Raw genomic sequence first — 22,374 nt, 5'->3', positions numbered from 1 at the left:
TGCACCATCTATAACCACTGTTGTTGTTATTTGACCCTGCTGGTTATCTATGAACGTTTGAACATCTTGAAGAACGTCCTGGCCTATTCTTATAATCTCCACCCGGCACAGACAGAAGAAGACTAGCCACCCCTCAGAGCCTGGTTCCTCTCTAGGTTTCTTCCTAGGTGTAACGATCGTTGTTTGAAGGATTAGACCAAGGTGCAGCGAGGAAGGCGTTCATCATTTTTATTAATGTGAACCAGCAACAAAACAATAAAGAATAACAAAACGAAACGTACAGCTTTATAGGGCTAACAGGCAACAATACAAAATCAAGATCCCACAAACAACAGGTGGGAACTGCTGCCTAAATATGATCCCCAATCAGAGACAACGAAAGATAGCTGCCTCTGATGGGGAACCATACCAGGCCAACATAGAAATATACAAACTAGAGTACCCACCCTAGTCACACCCTGACCTAACCAAAATAGAGAATAAAAAGGCTCTCTAAGGTCAGGGCGTGACAACCGCCCCAACAGATGACGCAATCTTAATCGCACTCCACACTGCCCTTTCCCACCTGGACAAAAGGAATACCTATGTGAGAAAACTGTTCATTGACTCAGCTCAGCGTTCAACACCATATTGCCCACAAAACTCATCACTAAGCTAAGGACCCTGGGACTAAACACCTCCCTCTGCAACTGGACCCTGGACTTCCTGACGGGCTGCCCCCAGGTGGTAAGGGTATGCAACAACACGTCTGCCACGCTGATCCTCAACACTGGGGCCCCTCAGGGGTGTGTGCTTAGTCCCATCCTGTACTCCCTGTTCACCCACGACTGCGTGGCCAAGCACGACTCCAACACCATCATTGGTAGGCCTGATCACCGACAATGATGAGACAGACTATAGGGAGGAGGTCAGAGACCTGACAGTGTGGTTCCAGGACAACAACCTCTCCCTCAATGTGAGCAAGAGAAAGGAGCTGATCGTGGACAATAGGAAAAGGAGGGATGTTCTTGTCCCATCACACTCTAGCGACTCTTGTGGCAGGCTGGGCGCATTCACGCTGACTTTGGTCGCCAGTTATACAGTGTTTCCTCTGACACATTGGTGCGGCTGGCTTCCGGGTTAAGCGAGCAGTGTGTAAAGAAGCAGTGCAGCTTGGCAGGGCCGTGTTTCGACCTTTGCCTCTGCAGAGTCCATACGGGAGTTGCAGCGATGGGACAAGACTGTAACTACCAATTGGATATCACGATATTGGGGAGAAAAAGGGTAAAAAGTACAACAACAACAACAAAAATTCTACAGCTGCACCACCGAGAGCATCTTGACCAGTTGCATCACTGCCTGGTATGGCAACTGCTCGGCATCTGACCATAAGGCGCTACAGAGGGTAGTGCGTACGGCCCAGTACATCATTGCGGCCAAGCTTTCTGCCATCCAGGACCTATAGTTGAAGTCGGAAGTTTACATACACCTTAGCCAAATACATTTAAACTCAATTTTCACAATTCCTGACATTTAAACCTAGCAAAAATGCCCTGTCTTAGGTCAGTTAGGATCACCACTTTATTTTAAGAATGTGAAATGTCAGAATAATAGTAGAGATAATTATTTATTTCAGCTTTTATTTCTTTCATCAAATTTCCAGTGGGTCAGAAGTTTACATACACTCAATTAGTATTTGGTAGCATTGCCCTTAAATTGTTTAACTTGGGTCAAACGTTTCAGGTAGCTTTCCACAAGCTTCCCACAATAAGTTGGGTGAATTTTGGCCCGTTCTTCCTGACAGAGCTGGTGTAACTGAGTCAGGCTTGTAGGCCTCCTTGCTTGCACACGCTTTTTCAGTTCTGCCCACAAATGTTCTATAGGATTGAGGTCAGGGCTTTGTGATGGCCACTCCAATACCTTGACTTTGTTGTCCTTAAACCATTTTGCCACAACTTTGGAAGTACGCTTGGGGTCATTGTCCATTTGGAAGACCCATTTGCGACCAAGCTTTAACTTCCTGACTGATGTCTTGAGATGTTGCTTCAATATATCCACATAATTTTACTCCCTCATGATGCCATCTATTTTGTGAAGTGCACCAGCCCCTCCTGCAGCAAAGTTAAACTGTGATTTACCACACACTCCAGCACAGTTGGTGACGGTATGCACCTTTAACTTTTGTTTGCGGACCACCATTATATCATAGAAGAAGAACAAGAAGAAGAAGCTAGCTAGGGATTATTGTTGACATTCTGTCGTACTGACATGTCTAACTAACGGAATTACATTTTTGGAAATTATTGCGATTCTATTGATAGATAGTAAATTATTGTAATATCCATATTAGTCGCATCTTTTTTTAAACCAGATGAAACTTCGGTCTGATTTAAAGGTAAGGATTCACGCTCTAGCTAACTGTTGTAGCATTTGTAGCTAGCGTTGATTGCTATGCTTGTGGCTAGACTCGAGTCATGTCATAATGTAACGTTAGCCAGTAAAGATTGTTTATAGCTGCATTGGGGTCGAACAGATTTCCTGTTTAGATTAAGACACCACGGAGTCGGCGCGAGATATGGCTCGGAAAACGTAACTTGAAAAATGGCCTTCTCATCCCTGTACTGTATTACAATTTGCAATTGGGATAATGGGACAAATCTGCGTAGAACGCGATTTCTCATCCCTGGATTGAGGTACGTTTTCTGAGCCATATCCGTAGTGTTTTAAACTAAGGAAGTATGTCCAAACCCAGTGCAATTTTAAGCATGTGTAGGGGTCAGAATATATTCTGTCTTCAAATTTAACAGTTGCCTAATTGTATTTTAGCGTGCTAATAATTGCAGTTTGCTACATTGGGTATGTTTAGAAGGCTTGCAATAGCTTGCGAAACAGGGTAGGACCAGATTTTCCACTTTGCCACTGTGTTTATGTTAGCTAGATAGAGGATTTGTGACCAGCATAACATTAGCTCGCAAGTTCTCACTTGCCAAATGAAGAACACCAAAGGCAAATTATAGCTTGGCTAACTAAATAGGTTGTCATCCAATAAGGCCATGTGCAGTGTTGGGGTTAAAGCGTTACAGTAATAATATAACTTAGTTATTGTTCCAGTTTGAGTAATAACACTGATCAAAAAAAGTTTTTGCTACTTTTATCATTCCCTTCCTATTACAGTTATTGATCCAAATAAATATTGGTGATTATTATTCCCTCTCTGTTGGAGCAATATTTAAAAATCCCCTTGCCTCAGATTCTAATTGTTTTCGTCCTCACCAAGTTCCTGATTACGCAGGCACGCACTACTAGTGAGGGAGATGAAAAATGGCAGAAGCATCTAAAACATTGACTTTCTCAGCATGGAAGTACTCCCATTACTTCGATTTGGTAGGACAAACTGACAAGAGTATTACTGTAAACTGTGCCCAAGTGAGAAACTGCTTGAAACACTACTTCCAATTTCTTGAAGCACCCGCCAAAACACAACTTATAGCGAAAGACCCCTGAGACCTGACCACTGCTGCTGAAGATGATTGTAGGCCTACCTCATCCAAACAGTCAAGGCTCGATTTTAATCTTTCAGTAGGACAGGCTGTAACCCTTGGAGAGCTGAACAAGCTTGTAACTGGGTATGTAGTAGAGAAAATGCTGCCCTTATCCATGGTAATTTAAGATACTTGTGTTGGTGTATAGGCCTACATAATTTTGACATTGTTTAAATTGAGTGAGGATACACAGTGTTTTGGAGTGTAACGCAAAAGTTATATAACGAGTAGTGTATCAAATTACTTTCCCCAGGGAGTAATATGTAAAGCAATTTGTTATTGTTGAAAGAAGTAATGAGTAATAGGTATTATAAACTGGGTGGTTCGAGCCCAGAATGCTGATTAGTTGACAGCTGTGGTATATCAGACCGTATACCACAGGTATGACAAAACAATTATTTTTACTGTTCTAATTACGTTGGTAACCAGTTGATAATATCAATAAGGCACCTCGGGTTTTGTGATATATTGCAAATATACCACAGCTCACGGCTGTGTCCAGGCACTCCTCGTTGCATCGTTTATAAGAACAGCCCTTAGCCGTGGTAAATTGGCCCTATACCACACTTCCTCGGGCCTTATTGCTTACATATATAACACTTTTTGAGTGCACATGATAGCATATTTCATGGGCATGAATTACTATGTATTGCACGACTGCTATTTTCATGCTAGCAGTCGTGCATGTCACAGTCACACAGTACAGTAGCAACATAAATAGGTCAACTACAACAACATAATAGATTTCAGGCATTCAGAGCGTACATTTTTTTCTGCATTTTGTCTTATTTTACTGTTAAATGATCCTGTCATTGTTAGACATAGATGCCAGTTTTGTAAATTTGACATTTATCTCAGGTAGGCTTTTAAAGGGTACAGTAGCACCAAAAACACTACCTCTATTCAGAATGTAAATGTCAATAAATAAGCATTGTTCAATAGGATCAATACTAACTTTGTATTATATTTTAGTCTATAGTGTGTATTTAAACCTCAAACCATCGGTTTCCAAATATTTTATGAGTAGACTTTGTTATTCTGACTTTTTTCACCATAAATCACTGTTGTTCTAATTAAGCACAGTATGCGCCTATTAAGCCTGGTTTGCATTGAAACACATGGGGATAGTGTGTTGATATCCCTAACATTCAATAAACCTGAGCGTAAATATGTTGTTTTTTTTGTTCAGATTTAAGTTGATTAAAACACAAGAACTACAGTTATATTATGCATCTAGCCATTTACCAAGATTAGAAACAAATAAACCTGATGAATAGCAATGATCAGTTTATTTGAATAACTTTAGGGGAGATTCATATAAATCTAATTTTACATAAGAAATGTCAGTTTATACATTTTAACATTTTGGAAATGAATTTAAATAGAGTATTTAAGAGGTCGGCTTATTTGTAACACCCATGGGATAAAAAGGAAAGACAAAGTACGAAAGGCAGGGCCTGAAGTTATATATAAGACATCATACTAAGTCTTTTGTCAATACTCTTTTGTTGAAGATGTTAAACATTTATCTTGGTCTGATGTGTATAAGGAGCAGAATCCAGATGCATGGAGTATTTGTAAAATGATTCTTGCCAATTGTTGACAAACAGTCTCTTAACAGGTGCATAACTGTGAGAACTGTTAGAGAGCCGCCTGGATCGATGATGAATCAAGTCAGGCTGCTCAGCTGATTGGTTGAAATACTGTCAATTGAGAAATGTTGTGGAAAGACTTTGGAGCATCTTAAATGATATTATGGGCAGAAAACCCAATTCATCTCCATCGTTCATTAAAGTTAATGGGTCATTTATAACAAAACCTTTTGATATAGCTAAAATCTCAATAACTATTTCACAGGTAAAGTAGACAAACTGAGAAGTGAAATGACAACATTGAACTGTGAACCATCATATTTGTGTATTGAAGATCTAATAATGAAAGAGAGGGATTGTGTTGAATTAGGCCAAGTTTGTGTGGAACAGGTGGAAAAACTATTGTTATCCATCAGTAATGTACAGTAAGCTACCAGGTATAGACAACCTAGATGGGAAACTATTGAGAATGGTAGCAGACTATTGCCACCCCTATTTGCTATGCACTTAACTAACATCTAAAGGAGTGTGTGTCCACAGGCGTGGAAGGAAGCTGAAATAATTTCACTATCTAAAAATAGTAAAGCACCCTTTTCTGTCTCTAACAGCCAACCAACCAGTTTGCTGCCTGTTCTTAGTAAATTGATGGAGAAAGTTGTGTTTAAAAAAAATGCAGTGCTATTTTTCAAAGAGGTTAACTACTGACTTTCATCATGCATATAGGGAAGGGCTCTCAACTTGTACTGCACTGACTCAGATGACTGATGCTAAATAAATGGTTAATAAGATGATACCAGTTGCTCAGGAGGGAAAGGGGAAGTCAGATGTGTGGAAGACATTTGATGTAGTTATGGAAACTACTGGGGATCAAGAAAAAGGAGGGTATAGGAGCAAGTGCTGCATGACTATTGTGTGCCAAACAGGTGCTGTTAGTTTACACCCATAACAATTGGGGACCATTTGGAACAGTGCAAATGACACTAAATATATTATAAGTGTACCAGAGAGTCTGTTCTATTGAAAATTAAAAAAATATATATAAATCCATTACAGCAAAGACTAAAAAAGTTTCATGCATTTGTGAAATGCAGTTTATTTATTGTTTCGGCTAATTTTCCAAAGCTCGCTTTGTTATTTCATTTTAAAACTAAAATGCTGGATTGCATTTCAAAGCATGAATGACTTGTATGCTGTGTGATGACATGAACCAATGATTAACTGATTGATTGATACAGTAGCCTATATATTGAAATCTAGACCTAAGTAAGTTATGATATTAAGACTAAACAGGACACGCTCTTAGGCCTACAGCTCGGTGGTGGTTATACACGGCTACTACTATAATAGTTACAGTGGGGAGAACAAGTATTTGATACACTGCCGATTTTGCAGGTTTTCCTACTTACAAAGCATGTAGAGGTCTGTAATTTTTATCATAGGTACACTTCAACTGTGAGAGACGGAATCTAAAACAAAAATCCAGAAAATCACATTGTATGATTTTTAAATAATTAATTTGCATTTTATTGCATGACATAAGTATTTGATCACCTACCAACCAGTAAGAATTCCGGCTCTCACAGACCTGTTAGTTTTTCTTTAAGAAGCCCTCCTGTTCTCCACTCATTACCTGTATTAACTGCACCTGTTTGAACTCGTTACCTGTATAAAAGACACCTGTCCACACACAATCAAACAGATTCCAACCTCTCCACAATGGCCAAGACCAGAGAGCTGTGTAAGGACATCAGGGATAAAATTGTAGACCTGCACAAGGCTGGGATGGGCAACAGGACAATAGGCAAGCAGCTTGGTGAGAAGGAAACAACTGTTGGCGCAATTATTAGAAAATGGAAGAAGTTCAAGATGACGGTCAATCACCCTCGGTCTGGGGCTCCATGCAAGATTTCACCTCGTGGGGCATCAATGATCATGAGGAAGGTGAGGGATCAGCCCAGAACTACACGGCAGGACCTGGTCAATGACCTGAAGAGAGCTGGGACCACAGTCTCAAAGAAAACCATTAGTAACACACTACGCCGTCATGGATTAAAATCCTGCAGCGCACGCAAGGTCCCCCTGCTTAAGCCAGTGCATGTCCAGGCCTGTCTGAAGTTTGCCAATGACCATCTGGATGATCCAGAGGAGGAATGGGAGAAGGTCATGTGGTCTGATGAGACAAAAATAGAGCTTTTTGGTCTAACTCCACTCGCCGTGTTTGGAGGAAGAAGAAGTATGAGTACAACCCCAAGAACACCATCCCAACCGTGAAGCATGGAGGTGGAAACATCATTCTTTGGGGATGCTTTTCTGCAAAGGGGACAGGACGACTGCACCGTATTGAGGGGAGGATCGATGGGGCCATGTATCGCGAGATCTTGGCCAACAACCTCCTTCCCTCAGTAAGAGCATTGAAGATGGGTCGTGGCTGGGTCTTCCAGCATGACAACGACACGAAGCACACAGCCATGGCAACTAAGGAGTGGCTCCGTAAGAAGCATCTCAAGGTCCTGGAGTGGCCTAGCCAGTCTCCAGACCTGAACCCAATAGAAAATCTTTGGAGGGAGCTGAAAGTCCGTATTGCCCAGCGACAGCCCCGAAACCTGAAGGATCTGGAGAAGATCTGTAGGGAGGAGTGGGCCAAAATCCCTGCTGCAGTGTGTGCAAACCTAGTCAAGAACTACAGGAAACGTATGATCTCTGTAATTGCAAACAAAGGTTTCTGTACCAAATATTAAGTTCTGCTTTTCTGATGTATCAAATACTTATGTCATGCAATAAAATGCAAATTAATTACTTAAAAATCATACAATGTGATTTTCTGGATTTTTGTTTTAGATTCCGTCTCTCATAGTTGAAGTGTACCTATGATAAAAATTACAGACCTCTACATGCTTTGTAAGTAGGAAAACCTGCAAAATCGGCAGTGTATCAAATACTTGTTCTCCCCACTGTATATATTTGCCATGGCGCCCTAGTTGCAGCCTAAGCACAGAGCTCCTGTAAATGTGTACATATTTAGATATTTTAAGTGTTTTTAATTGTTTTTTAATCAGCTATTTTGTTTTTGATAACATTGAGGTTTTATTGCATTTAGCTGGTGTTTTTGAGCCATGTATTTTAACTGACAGGTTAACACTTTTAGGCTTGGCTAGCTAGCTTTTGTTTAAAAAATGCATCTGGACAGTACAATCTTTTTTGTTTCACTTGGCTGCCAATTGCTGATCCTTTGAGAACATAATTTGAGGAGTCACTCATGCTGCCAAACATACCCTCGTAAAACTGACTATCCTACCAATCCTTGACTTCGGCGATGTCATCTACAAAATAACCTCCCAACACTCTACTCAGCAAATTGGATGCAGTCTATCACAGTGCCATCCGTTTTGTCACCAAAGCCCCATATACTACCCACCACTGCGACCTGTATGCTCTCGTTGGCTGGCCCTCGCTTCATATTCGTCACCAAACCCACTGGCTCCAGGTCAGCTATAAGTCTTTGCTAGGTAAAGCCCCGCCTTATCTCAGCTCACTGGTCACCATAGCAGCACACCCGTTGCACGCGCTCCAGCAGGTATATCTATATCTCTAGTCACCCCCAAAGCCAATTCCTCCTTTGGCCACCTTTCCTTCCAGTTCTCTGCTGCCAATGACTGGAACGAACTGCAAAAATCACTGAAGCTGGAGACTCATATCTCCCTCACTAACGTTAAGCACCATCTGTCAGAGCAGCTCACAGATTATTGCACCTGTACATAGCCCATCTGTAAATAGCCGATCCAATTACCTCATTCCCCATACTATTTTATATTTGATTTATTTTCCTTTGCACCCCAGTATCTCTACTTGCACACTCATCTTCTGCACATCTATCACTCCAGTGTTTAATTGCTATATTGTAATTATTTCGCCACTATGGTCTATTTATTTTACATTCGGTACCCATTAAATCCAATCCAGACTTTTCAAATATTTTATAATAAAAAGTGTAGCTCCCTCCAGTAACCACAAGCACAACTGTTCCATGATTTTAACTGGCAGTTTTATTCTGTAGTTTTAGTCAGAAATGTCACCTTCCGTGAGAACTATAAAGTAAATTAAAATACGGTTAAGCACACTCTTGCAACTTTCTTGTCTTATGAGTAACTTATTAGCTTGATATAACTCTGAAGTGCTTACATACATAAACAGTTTAGCCGGAGATATAACAGTATCAGATTAAACACATGAATAAAGGTAAAATACCTCATTGGCTGCTTATTACAGAAGGGAGGAAATCAAAAACATCACACTTCTTATTCCCGGCATGAATTCACGCTTCATCCTTAATTATTATAACGTTACCATCCTAACATACACGCTTCAATCGTTACGAACTACAGTCGAAGACACAAAAAACCTAGCTAATACAGGGTGGAATTGCCTTCACTCAAAGTGTGCTGCTGTGATAATAATCCCCGTTACAACAGTTCTTAGCCACGTAGTTCCGCTTGTCTTACCATTTCCCCTGCATAGTGAACACGTAAACAATTCAAAACAAAAAACAACGACATAGACTGACAGGTTAATTGTCAGTTACAAAAAGTAAAGTCGTACAACTTCACATGAGAGATACATTTTCCATTTTAGCTTCACTTTTCCTTAAAAAATAGGGCAGTATATGTTAGAAATGTCTAATCCTTCCAATTGTTAGATGACTGTTCAGAATCTGCAGAATATAACGATCCAATAGGCTGAATTAAGGTGTTGTTAAATGATTTGCTCCGTCACACAAACGCATAAAAGTACACACACCAACAGAATAAAGAATGTTTATTCAAATAGTCATTAATTGATAGAAAAGCTAAAACCAACTACATTAATCTGAGACATACTCTGGCAGTGTGCAGTATTGATGACCAGTAAGTTCAGACAATATCCATAATGACTATAGAAAGTACGAACACTTCAAGACCCTATGGTCAGATGTCTTTTCCTAAAGGCGGCATGGTAAGTAATGGAATTGAAGTTTCTTGGTGTGTAGGAATAATAAATAGTGTTGCTGTGGACACGGGATAATCTGGCTAACACACACACACACACACACACACACATATTTAACATAGCTGGGATACTGTACTTATGTTACTCAGTTCAGGTAGCATTCAATGTCCTGCGTTTGTGTTAACCATGGCAGCCAGCATTGCAAATAAAGCGATTCGTAGAAAGATAATCAACCTCTTTCTGTGGATCCTTTCCCCTTAATGTAATTTTCATGTCAGCCAGGCCAATCTTTTAATATAAAGACAATATATTTCACGCTTTAGTTGAGCAAAATAAGTAGTGTTGCTCGGTTGACAAGACAATTGAAAGAGTGCCTGAGTCATGCAGAACAATAGCAATGCTTTATCCTCAAGTGAGAACAAGTTGTTGTTTCCCTGACTTCTACCTACAGTATGGCTGATACTCAGAAATCCTAAAGCCTAACAGTAAATGAATAGATGACATTCACCGCAATTATAAACCTGTCTCCAGTATCACGCTACATACACAGACAGACCCACTGTGGATCTTTGTCAAATAAATCTGTATGAAAAGGCATCCCAGGTCTGTTTTGTCAACGAGCACAATTTTGACCCTTTTCAGGGAACTAGGCGTATGTTGCGGGTCACTACTTCACAGGAGAGCCATTTGAACGTAAACTTATTTTTATTTATCAAAATAGTTTTTAGGGCAGAAATGCCTTCTCGAACATGTGAACTTTCGTATGCCTTAATAACAAACTTGAATGCCATCTGTAAATACGAATAAAATTGTTAAATTATGAGCCTAGTTAGTTTAGCCACAGAAAAAGGGAGCAACCTTCCCGCTAGCCATGATTGGCTGAGATAATGAGTGGGATGGACATGCCAAGAGATGAGTTTGGATTTCTCTGCCATATAGCATGCTTCTGTCTATTTGAGCTGGTCAGTATGTGTAGGTAATCCTGTCTAATGCGACTTTAAAATGTTTATTTTTTTTAAATTGTGTAGTAAAACTTAACAAAAGACTTCTATGTAAGTGTCCATTTCAATAGAATGTCACTGCAAAAACTGTTTCAGAGCACTCTTGTCTGAGTGGGCCAGAGCGCAGAATAACTGATTAATTTACGAATGCTCAACATCCGTTGAATATGGCTGGTGTCAGTAAACGTCGGCAAAAAAGCATAATTAAATTGTTGCCAGGAGCACAGTTAGTTACCAACACTCTGGATAACATAAAAACAGCCTAACCAGCTCTGTTAGGGTGAGTAAAATGGTCAGAGTTTGGGAGGGGGCTAAAGATTAAGATGATTCTTATGGCATTGCACACGGTCAGTGTGAACCAGAGTGACTTGACACAACAACGGGCCAAGCAAGCTGTACCAACAAAACGGAAACTACACAGGATTTATGAAAGGGGTTGCAGTCTGCCGTGAAGTGTTCATCCATGTATACAGGTAAGAGTCTAGCTACAGTTTCAGATATTATACGTTTCTAATTTTGTCAAAGTTGTTTTCATTGCAAGTTAAAGCCTACTGTTAGCTAGCTGATGTTAGATGGCTGGCTCGCTAGCTAACATTCCGTTTATGATCTGTGTGTAGTAATGTTATCTCAGAATGCCATTTCGCATTACTAGTTATAGCCTAATCTTAGCTAGCTAACTAGCTAACATTGAACCTATTTGGTTAACCTTTAGCTAGCTATGACAATCGGTTTGTATTGCTAGTACTCTATGGATTAGGATTATGGTTCATTGTTTAGCTAGCATGTCTAAACAAAAGACTCCACTTCGCCAGATGATTACATGACCCATCAAGTTAGCCATGTGTGACTGACGGTGATTACGGCTATCTATTGTATAATAATGCCAAAATATTTATATCTGGAATTTGTCTTTCAGCATCAGTAGAACACGCCTGACTCTCCTCCACCAGTCATACAAGGAGAATGGTCTAATGCCTCCCATCAAAAAGAGAGCTGGTCCAAGCAAGCACAGGTTACAGCTGAAGCATGAGGACTTGCAGCAAGTTTTGAACTTTATCAACAACTACGCAGAGGACAATGCAATAGTATTACCAGGATGCCACCCAGGACACAAACGGTGGAAAGCTGCTGACATCCCATGTGACAAAAGCAGCGACGTGGTGTCTCTACATGGAATCGATGACAACACTTGGTATGTAAAGCATAAACAACATGTTTTGATTATTTAATTTACCTCCAACATGATTGGCACTACTTTTATTGATCTCACATCATTTTTTTTGGTTATTTCCTGTTTTACAGCTTCGGTGCTCTGGAGCCTGGTGTTGTCACCAAGGAGCGTTCGTACTCCGTCGGGAACAGGTTTCAGCTGCTGCGTAACGCTGACATCCTTCCTCCCATAGATGGTCTGCCTGTACAAGCACCACCTGAACTGGACACAGCTAGACAAACGTATCTTTTTGAGAAGATCAGGGAGTTTTGTGACGAAGAGGCTATTGACATCACACGCCCTGCACCAAAGTCAAGGGCAGGACAGAGTCGGGCCCCCCGAATATAGATTCCCTTGTTCATGCGTGGTTCGGATGGATTCCCAGTCATCAGCACTATCTGCAGTGCCTCTATTCAAATGACTGTGATAAGAAGAATGGCGCCGGAGAGGATGGTTGATGTTTTACGTGTTCCTACCCAACTGTGTTATTTTGTTCGTCTTTTTGTATTGTTTGTAACTTATTTTTTAACTTATTTTGTACATAATGTTTTTGCTACCATTTCTTATGACCGAAAATAACTTCTGGACATCAAAACAGCGATTATAAAGCGTTATCCTTTAACGAGTCCGACGACAATGAAATACTTCTTTCCCGGGAACAGGCCCAAATCGCCGTCATTTGCGTGAAGAGAAGGAAAAAAAGGGGGCGGAGGTTGGGCTGCCTTCTGAGAATTCGTTGGCGAGCGAGTAAATGCCCACTACCATCTGTTCTATTGGCCAACGTGCAATCATTGGAAAATAAAATTGATGACCTACGAGCAAGATTAAACTACCAACAGGACATTAAAAACTGTAATATCTTATGTTTCACCGAGTCGTGGCTGAACGATGACATGAACAACATGCAGCTGGTGGGTTTTACACTGTATCGGCAGTATAAAACAGCGGCCTCTGGTAAGACAAGGGGTGGGGTTCTATGTATATTTGTAAACAACAGCTGGTTCACAATATCTATATTCACGGTATCTCATGAGAAGCTGTAGACCACACTATCTACCAAGAGAGTTTTCATCTGTATTTTTCGTAGCTGTCTACACACCACCACAGACCGATGCTGGCACTAAGACCACACTCAATGAGCTGTATACCGCCATAAGCAAACAGGAAAATGCTCATCCAGAGGCAGCGCTCCTAGTGGCCGGGGACTTTAATGTAGGGAAACTTAAATCCGTTTCACCAAATTTCCACCAGCATGTTAAATGTGCAACCAGATGAAACTCTAGACCACCTATACTCCACACACAAAGACGTGTACAAAGCTCTCCCTCGCCCTCCATTTGGCAAATCTGACCATAATTCTACCTGATTCCTGGTTACAAGCAAAAATTTAAGCAGGAAGCAGCAGTGACTCAGTCAATAAGGAAGGGGTCAGATGAAGCAGATGCTAAGCTACAGGACTGTTTTGCTAGCACAGACTGGAATATGTTCTGCGATTCTTCCGATGGCATTGAGAAGTACACCACATCAGTCACTGGCTTCATCAATAAGTGCATCGATGACGTCGTCCCCACAGTGACTGTACGTACATACCCCAACCAAAAGTCATGGATTACAGGCAACATCCGCACTGAGCTAAAGGGTAGAGCTGCCGCTTTCAAGGAGTGGGACTCTAACCCGGAAGCTTTTAAGAAATCCAGCTATGCCCCCCGAGAACCATCAAACAAGTAAAGCATCAATACAGGACTGAGATCGAATCCTACTACACCGGCTCCGACGCTCGTCAGATGTGGCAGGGATTGCAAACTATTACAGACTACAAAGGGAAGCACAGCCGAGCGCTGCCCAGTGACACGAGCCTACCAGACGAGCTAAATTACTTCTATGCTCGCTTCAAGGCAAGTAACACTGAAACATGCATGAGAGCAGCAGCTGTTCCGGATGACTGTGTGATCACGCTCTTCGCAGCTGATGTGAGTAAGAACAGGTCAACATTCACAAGGCCGCAGGACCAGACGTATTACCAGGACGTGTACTCCGAGCATGCGCTGACCAACTGGCAAGTCTTGTCTTCACTGACATTTTCAACCTCTCCCTGTCTAAGTCTGTAATACCAACATGTTTCAAGCAGACCACCATAGTCCCTGTGCCCATGAACACAAAGGTAACCTGCTTAAATGACTACCAACACGTAGCACTCACGTCTGTAGCCATGAAGTGCTTTGAAAGGCTGGTCATGGCTCACATCCACACCATTATCCCAGAAACCCTAGACCCACTCCAATTTGCATACCACCCTAACAGGTCCACAGATGATGCGATCTCTATTGCACTCCACATTGCCCTTTCCCACCTGACAAAAGGAACACCTTTCCCACCTGACAAAAGGAACACTTATGTGGGAATGCTATTCATTGACTACTACACCATAGTGCCCTCAATACTCATCACTAAGCTAAGGACCCTGAGACTTAACACCTCCCTCTGCAACTGGACTTCCTGACGAGCCGCCCCCAGGTGGTAAGGGTTAGTAACAACACATCTGCCACTCTGATCCTCAACACGTGGGCCCCTCAGGGGTGCGTGCTTAGTCCCCTCCTGTACTCCCTGTTCACTCATGACTGCACGGCCAGGCACGACTCAAGCACCATCATTAAGTTTGCCGATGACACAAGAGTGGTAGGCCTGATCAACGACGAGACGGACTGTAGGGGAGGAGGTCAGAGACCTGGCCATGTGGTGCCAGGACAACAACCTCTCCCTCAACGTGATGAAGACAAAGGAGATGATTGTGGACTACAGGAAAAGGAGGACTGAGCAAGCCCCATTCTCATCGGTGGGGCTGTAGTGGAGCAGGTCGAAAGCTTCAAGTTCCTTGGTGTCCACATCACCAACAAACTAACATGGTCCAAGCACACCTAGACAGTCATGAAGAGGGCACGACAAAACCTATTCCCCCTTAGGATACTGAAAAGATTTGGCATGGTTCCTCAGATTCTCAAAAGGTTCTATAGCTCCACCATCAAGAGCATCCTGACTGGTTGCATCACTGGCTGGTTTGGCAACTGCTCGGCCTCCGACCGCAAGGCACTACAGATAGTAGTGTGTACAGCCCAGTACATCACTGGGGCCAAGCTTCCTGCCATCCAGGACCTCTATACCAGGCGGTGTCAGAGGAAGGCCCTAAAAATTGTCAGACTCCAGCCACCCTAGTCATAGACTGTTTTCTCTGCTACCGCACGGCAAGCGGTACCGGAGCACCAAGTCGAGGTCCAAAAAGCTTCTTAACAGCTTCTACCCCCAAGCCATAAGACTCAGACTCCTCTTTTACGCTGCTGCTACTCTCTGTTTATAAATTATGCATAGTCACTTTAACTCTACCTACATGTACATATTACCTCAATTACCTCAACTAACCGGTGCCCCCGCACATTGACCCCCTCTATATAGCCTTGTTATTTTACTGCTGCTCTTTTGGTTGTTACTTTTATTTCTGATTCCAATTTTTTTTGTTGGTATTTTTTATTTTTTGTATTTTTTGTAAACTGCATTGTTGGTTAGGCCTTTTAGTAAGCATTTCACTGTAAGGTTGTATTCGGCGCATGTGACAAATAACATTTGATTTGTTTGATGTTAATAGTTAGCAATTAATACTTAACAAATAGTAGGACATTTCTGTTCTGTTTAATTCTGTGTTTCTGTAAGGAGATGGTTTCCTGCAGTTAGTCTGGGCGTATGGTCAAGTAAATGTGTTTTGCTAGAGATAGCTTGGGCTGACAATGACTTGGTGATAATTACCTGAAGTTGGCATTCTATAGACAAGATGTGGTATGTGTGTGACCCGAGATAGCCTGGAAGAGTTTAGAACAATGCCTCATTGTCTGATCATCCTGGCATCTGGGAAACCTAAGCCGGGTTGGAAGTATAACAATATCCTGTGTAGATAACCAGGAGATGAACAAGGTGGCTTATGGGAGTTGGAACCAGACTAAGCATTTTTAGGTCCTATATAACATCATTTTTTTTCATTATCAGTTAAGCACTCTGCAACACGCTTCAGCGTGTGGGGTCGACGGTTTCATTATTGCAATAATGAATTGATATTAAATAAAAATGATTGTTTCAAGAAATGACAGTCTCTCTCAATACTGAATTTCCATGACATGATTCTCCTAACACATTGCTGCTACTATTCTTTTTTTTTTTTTTTATCCTGCTGCTCAGGGACTTTACCCCTGATTGTATGCAAACACTAACCTCATCTATCATTGATATTGTGCTGTACTGTATATTATTTCCTTTATATTGACACTATCTGTTTCTGATATTGCTACTATGCAAGTAAGCATTTGGCTGTACCATTTACATTTAATTTATTTATTTACACCTTCTGTAGAGACCCATCCACTTAGCAAGATGTGGCTGGGGGTTATAGCATTTATTTCACATTACCCATCAATTTAGACAGGTGTGTCTGGGTAAGCGTGATCTAATACTTATAAAATGTTTTATCTGGACACTGTGTTTACCTGGAATTTTTCCTTATTGTAGGCTACTACTTTAACCACTTTTAGTCTTAATCTTTACTACACTACTCACTGTTTATCACATGACCTCACATGTGAATCCTTAAAGAGATGGGTGTGAACAATGCTGAATGGATGTAGATAAAGGAGAGCTCTCCAGTAGGTACCAAAACAATTAAAGGCCATTTTCTCAAAAGTGAGGTTACAAGTTTATCAAACTTCAAAGCAGAATTACTTTCCCATTGTTCCTCAAATGCAGTGTATGAGATTCCAGTTTGTAGCTCTGTGTCTCAGCTTTTATCCAATGTAAAAAAACACCAGTTCAAATTTTCCTACATAACACCGAATCAAGGCGGTCGGTCACAATTTATTCAAACACTGGTAGTAACCAGATAATCCAAAGAATTCAGGTAGTAAACAATGCCCCCCTCAGCCAGAATATTTTCTATTTCGAACTGTCTGCGACTCGTTTACCTGTTTGCTACTCAAAGATATTTTACTTATTAAGTCGAAGACAAAATTAACTGCAATAAACTTAACTAACTGCAATAACTACACAGAACCACCATAAAATGAGGCCTATCTCCGTATTAAAATGTGTCCCAGTGCAACATGCCTTGATCCGTCCCACTGGATGTGGTTTATGGAGAGCTCTTTGAAATAGATGGATTGGCTGACAACGTCTCAAATGATGCACTCGCATCAATGTGACCGAAGTACACAAGGGGGCGCCAAAAAGGCAAAAACCCAATTGGGCATCTTTTACCAGAATGCTAACAAAATTAGCACAAGTAATAGCGCATCTCAATGGAGGCTGCTAGCTACATATGCTAACGAGATGAAAATTAACTAATTGCAAAGACAGGCAATACAGCTCATAAAGTTATACATAGAAGCTACTGAATGTCATGTCATTTTTGGTGAGTTTGGACATTTACAAGCGACTGTGAACGAGAGACATACAAATGAAAAAAGTTTTGACATGCTTGTCTGAAGGAAGAGCAGTACTGGCTCTGGAGCAGCATGTATAGGATACAGTTGCTAGTGCAACGGGCCTGCCTGCTCTGTTCAGGGAAGAGGAGAAGGTTGTGGAGAATGGAGAGGAGAAAAAACGCAAGGAAATCAAGATAGTGGCAGCTGTACAAATAACTCATCCAAAGGGCTTTGACTTCTTAAACATGGAAGAAAGCTAACAATATATGATGCCCCGTCACCTTATTAATTCAGCCTATTACTTAGATCAACTAGCAAGTTCAATTTAAGGGTCGCGTTAATGCAGAATTCAGATTTTTGTCACGCAAAAAAAATAAAAGTGTCATCTTGCTGCATTTTGTAGACTTGCCTAGTTAAATAAAGGTTAACTTTGTAAATGCAGATTTAAAATGTGTCTTATTGTAATTTCTGCTCGGCATCAGACTCATTTTGTGCTTCAGTTGCACTTATCCACTCAGAATGCCCTTAACTGAATTCTCATGTGTAGCTACCTTTTTCCAGTACTTTTCTCAGCTAAAATGTAAGATTAACTTTAATCAAAACAGGAAATGTAGTTGGCTAAATGATTTCTATGATAAACATTAGAAATATGATTGCCATGCATCGTTTTTGCAAAAAATACTTTGCTTTTTCATTGTAAGCTAATTTACTTGTGTGGCTGCCAGCCAAATAGCGTTACACTTCTGTTGTCATCTGATGAAAAGCTATTTTCTGCTGAATGTGTTGCATTAATGTATTTTCTGTGAAGGAAACTATAGTTGCACATCTCTGATCACTTTATTGAAGCATAAAAACACTTGACTTTCAATATAAAACGTGACCCCGTCAATACACAGCTGGACTCACCTGCTCCGGTTGTGCTATTTAAAAACAAACAGGTGACTGACTCAACTGGTCTGGGGAACTACGATAAGCTTCATAATGTAAAATTATGTGACTGGTGAAATTAAAAACGCAATCTGCTTTATCTACTAATGTATTGCACAAGTTGATTGCATGTATTTCCTTAAAAAGTATCTACAAATATTAAAATGTATGGGGAAAAACTTTTAAAAAATAGTTTCCATGGTATTGAAAAATCATCCAGTGGCTATTTCCAAATACATCGGTTTCCGTAATACCACCAAAGCCAAATTTTATGTCAATGCTAATATGGCAAAAATTCGTACAGTTGAAGTCGGAAGTTTACATACACTTAGGTTGGAGTCATTAAAACTCGTTTTTCAACCACTCCCCAAATTTCTTGTTACAAACTATAGTTTTGGCAAGTCGGTTAGGACATCTACTTTGTGCATGACACAAGTAATTTTTCCAACAATTGTTTACAGACGTATTATTTCACGTATAATTCACTGTATCACAATTCCAGTGGGTCAGAAGTTTACATACACTAAGTTGACTGTGCCTTTAAACAGCTTGGAAAATTCCAGAAGTTATGTAATGGCTTTAGAAGCTTCTGATAGGCTAATTGACATCATTTGAGTCAATTGGAGATGTACCTGTGGGTGTATTTCAAGGCCTACCTTCAAACTCAGTGCCTCTTTGCTTGACATCATGGGAAAATCAAAAGAAATCAGCCAAGACCTCAGAAAAAAAATTGTAGACATCCACAAGTCTGGTTCATCCTTGGGAGCAATTTCCAAACGCCTGAAAGTACCACGTTCATCTGCACAAACAATAGTACGCAAGTATAAACACCATGGGACATGCAGCCGTCATACCGCTCAGGAAGAAGACACGTTCTGTCTCCTAGAGATGAACGTACTTTGGTGCGAAAAGTGCAAATCAATCCCAGAACAACAGCAAATGACCTTTTGTACCTGTTTCCTCCAGCATCTTCACAAGTATCTACAGTGCTGTGAAAAAGTATTTGCCCCCTTCCTGATTTCTTATTTTTTTGCACATTTGTCACACTTAAATGTTTCAGATCATCAAACAAATTTTAATATTACACAAAGATAACCCAAGTAAACACAAAATGCAGTTTTGTGCAGTTTTTATTTTATTTATTAAGGGGAAAAAGCTATCCGAACCTTCATGGCCCTATGTGGAAAAAGTAATTGCCCCCTAAACATAATGACCGGTTGTGCCACCCTCAGCAGCAACAACTGCAATCAAGCGTTTGCACTAACTGGCAATGAGTCTTTGACATCGCTGTGGAGGAATTTTGGCCCACTCTTCTTTGCAGAATTGTTTTAATTCAGCCACATTGGAGGGTTTTCGAGCATGAACCGCTTTTTTGAGGTCACGCCAAAGCATCTCAATCGGATTCAAGTCCAGACTTTGACTAGGACACTCCAAAACCTTCATTTTGTTTTTTTAAGCCATTCAGAGGTGGACTTGCTGGTGTGTTTTGGATCATTGTCCTGCTGCAGAACTCAAGTGCGCTTCAGCTTGAGGTCACGAACTGATGGCCGGACATTCTCCTTCAGGATTTTTTGGTAGAGAGCAGAATTCATGGTTCCATCAATCGCAGCAAGTCGTCCAAGCCTGGGCAAAGGCCAGCCCGGGGGCACGTATACGGCCCGCGACGTGATTCAATACGGGCCACGGAATCATGCTCAGATCACATAAAGAATTTGTTTTGAAAAACGAAGGTTATTCAAGTTAAAAGCCCAATGAATACTCGCCTTTGTGTAACGATTTAACTCCCACCGCTTGTGGGACATTTATTTTGAAGGCACATATGAATAACTGCACGAGGACAGACAGGCTGACACACGTCACAGTTACAAATAGTAGCTAGCTAGAAATTGCGCAAAAGTGAGTTTTCGAAAAGATTTCAAAGGAAAGGAAAGTAGACAATGAATATAGGATGTTCCAGCAAGAGTGGACATTAATTATTTATATTTATTGAGGTATCAGGGAAAGCTGTGTGCTTAGTGTGCAAAGAGAGCATCGCTGTCTTGAAAGACTACAACTTGTCGCGACACTTCCGGACGAAGCATGCAGAGAAATATAGGAATATGTTTCTGAGCAGAGGGCAAGTGCATCCAAAGAGTTGCTTTCTCAGTTGCAAAAGCATCAATGACTTTTCACAAAACTGCATTCAGCAAACGACGGAATTGCTAGAGATAGCTATGTACTGTCCCACAAAATTGCTAAATATAGCAAGCCATTTGCTGAGGGCGAATTGATTAAAGAATGTTTAATTGACTCTGCAGCAAGACTTTGCCCCGACAAGAAAGAGCTGTTTGAAAATGTTTCCCTATCAAGACAAACAGTGACACGGTTTGTTGAGGACATCTTAGAGAATATGGAAAAACAGTTGAAAGACGAGGTAAACGATTTCACCTATTTTTCCTTGGCCCTGGATGAGAGCAGTGGTGCATGTGACACGAAGCAGTTGTTGATGTTCTTATGAGGCATAACCCCAGACTTTTAAATTACAGAGGAGCTTGCTTCAGTGCAGTCAATGAAGAGCACATCCACTTGGAAATATTTATTGGAGGAGGTTAATAAGTGTGTGGCAAAGCTGGGACTGAGTTTTGAAAACTTATCCAGTGTGACCACTGATGGGTGCCCAAACTTGACAGGAAAAAACGTTGGCCTTTTGAAAAGGATACAAGATCAAGTAGCTGAGCTGAACCCAGATCAGAAAAGAATTTTCCTGCATTACATTATTCATCAGGAGTTGCTAGGAAAATGTGTTCTGAAAATGAGCCATGTTGTGGATACAGTCACTAAAGTGGTAAACTTTATAAGAGCAAAATCTTTAAACCACAGGCAGTTTGTCTCGAAGAGACAGTCGGGTCATGCAGATCTCCCCTACCACACAAACGTGAGATGGCTGAGTCCGGTATGTCCTGTGCCTGCTACTCACGCTCGCCCTGAGGTGCGTGTCACCAGTCCGGTACCACCAGTGCCGGCCCCACGCACCAGGCACAGTCCAGGCATGGCGTCCAGTCCCGCTCCATGGCAGGAGCCTTCCTCGGTGCCGATGTCCAGGCACGGCGTCCAGTCCCGCTCCAAGGCCGGAGCCTGCCTCTGCGCCGGTGCCCAGTCCAGGCACGGAGGTCAACTCAGCTCCATGGCCGGAGCCTTCTTCGGCGCCGGTGCCCAGTCCGGTTGCGGCGTACAATCCCTCTCCACAATCCCTCCTCCACGCCGATGCCCAGTCCGGGCACGGCGTTCTACCCGGTTCCATATCCGCGAGCTGAGTGGGTACTTCACCCCGCACCGGAGCCGCCCCCGACGTGAGATGCCCACCCGGACCCTCCCCTATTGAGTCAGGGTTTGCGGCCGGAGTCCGCACCTTTGGGGGGGGGGGGTACTGTCACGCCCTGACCATAGAGAGCCTTTTATTCTCTATGTTGGTTATGTCGGGGTGTGACTAGGGTGGGTTATTTAGGTTATTATATGTCTATGTGTTGGTCTGGTATGGTTCCCAATCAGAGGCAGCTGTTTATCGTTGTCTCTGATTGGGGATATTTAGGCAGCCTTTTCCCATTGGGTTTTTGTGGGATCTTGTTTGTTTGTGTGTAGTTGCCTGTGAGCACTGCATTTGACTTCACGTTTCGTTTGTTCTGTATTGTTTTGGTGAGTTTCATT

At 41.6% G+C, this 22,374-nt stretch overlaps 1 protein-coding gene across 2 annotated transcripts in view; it reads left to right on the top strand.

Annotated features, from left to right (window-relative positions):
- The first annotated feature begins 2,179 nt into the window (after positions 1-2,179).
- The window catches only part of LOC139540686 (E3 ubiquitin-protein ligase RNF13-like), a 104,392-nt gene continuing 84,197 nt past the window's right edge, over positions 2,180-22,374 (top strand). Inside the window, exon 1 of one of the 2 annotated variants that reach the window (XM_071344548.1) lies at positions 2,180-2,374. The gene's annotated coding sequence lies outside the window, so the exon portion shown is untranslated. Of the gene's footprint in view, positions 2,375-2,541; positions 2,673-22,374 lie in introns of those variants that run through there. The other variant, XM_071344549.1, reaches the window with a different exon arrangement.

This window comes from Salvelinus alpinus, chromosome 16, assembly GCF_045679555.1.
Source record: "Salvelinus alpinus chromosome 16, SLU_Salpinus.1, whole genome shotgun sequence".
NCBI lineage: Eukaryota > Metazoa > Chordata > Actinopteri > Salmoniformes > Salmonidae > Salvelinus > Salvelinus alpinus.
This window is presented reverse-complemented; position numbering and strand designations above follow the sequence as displayed.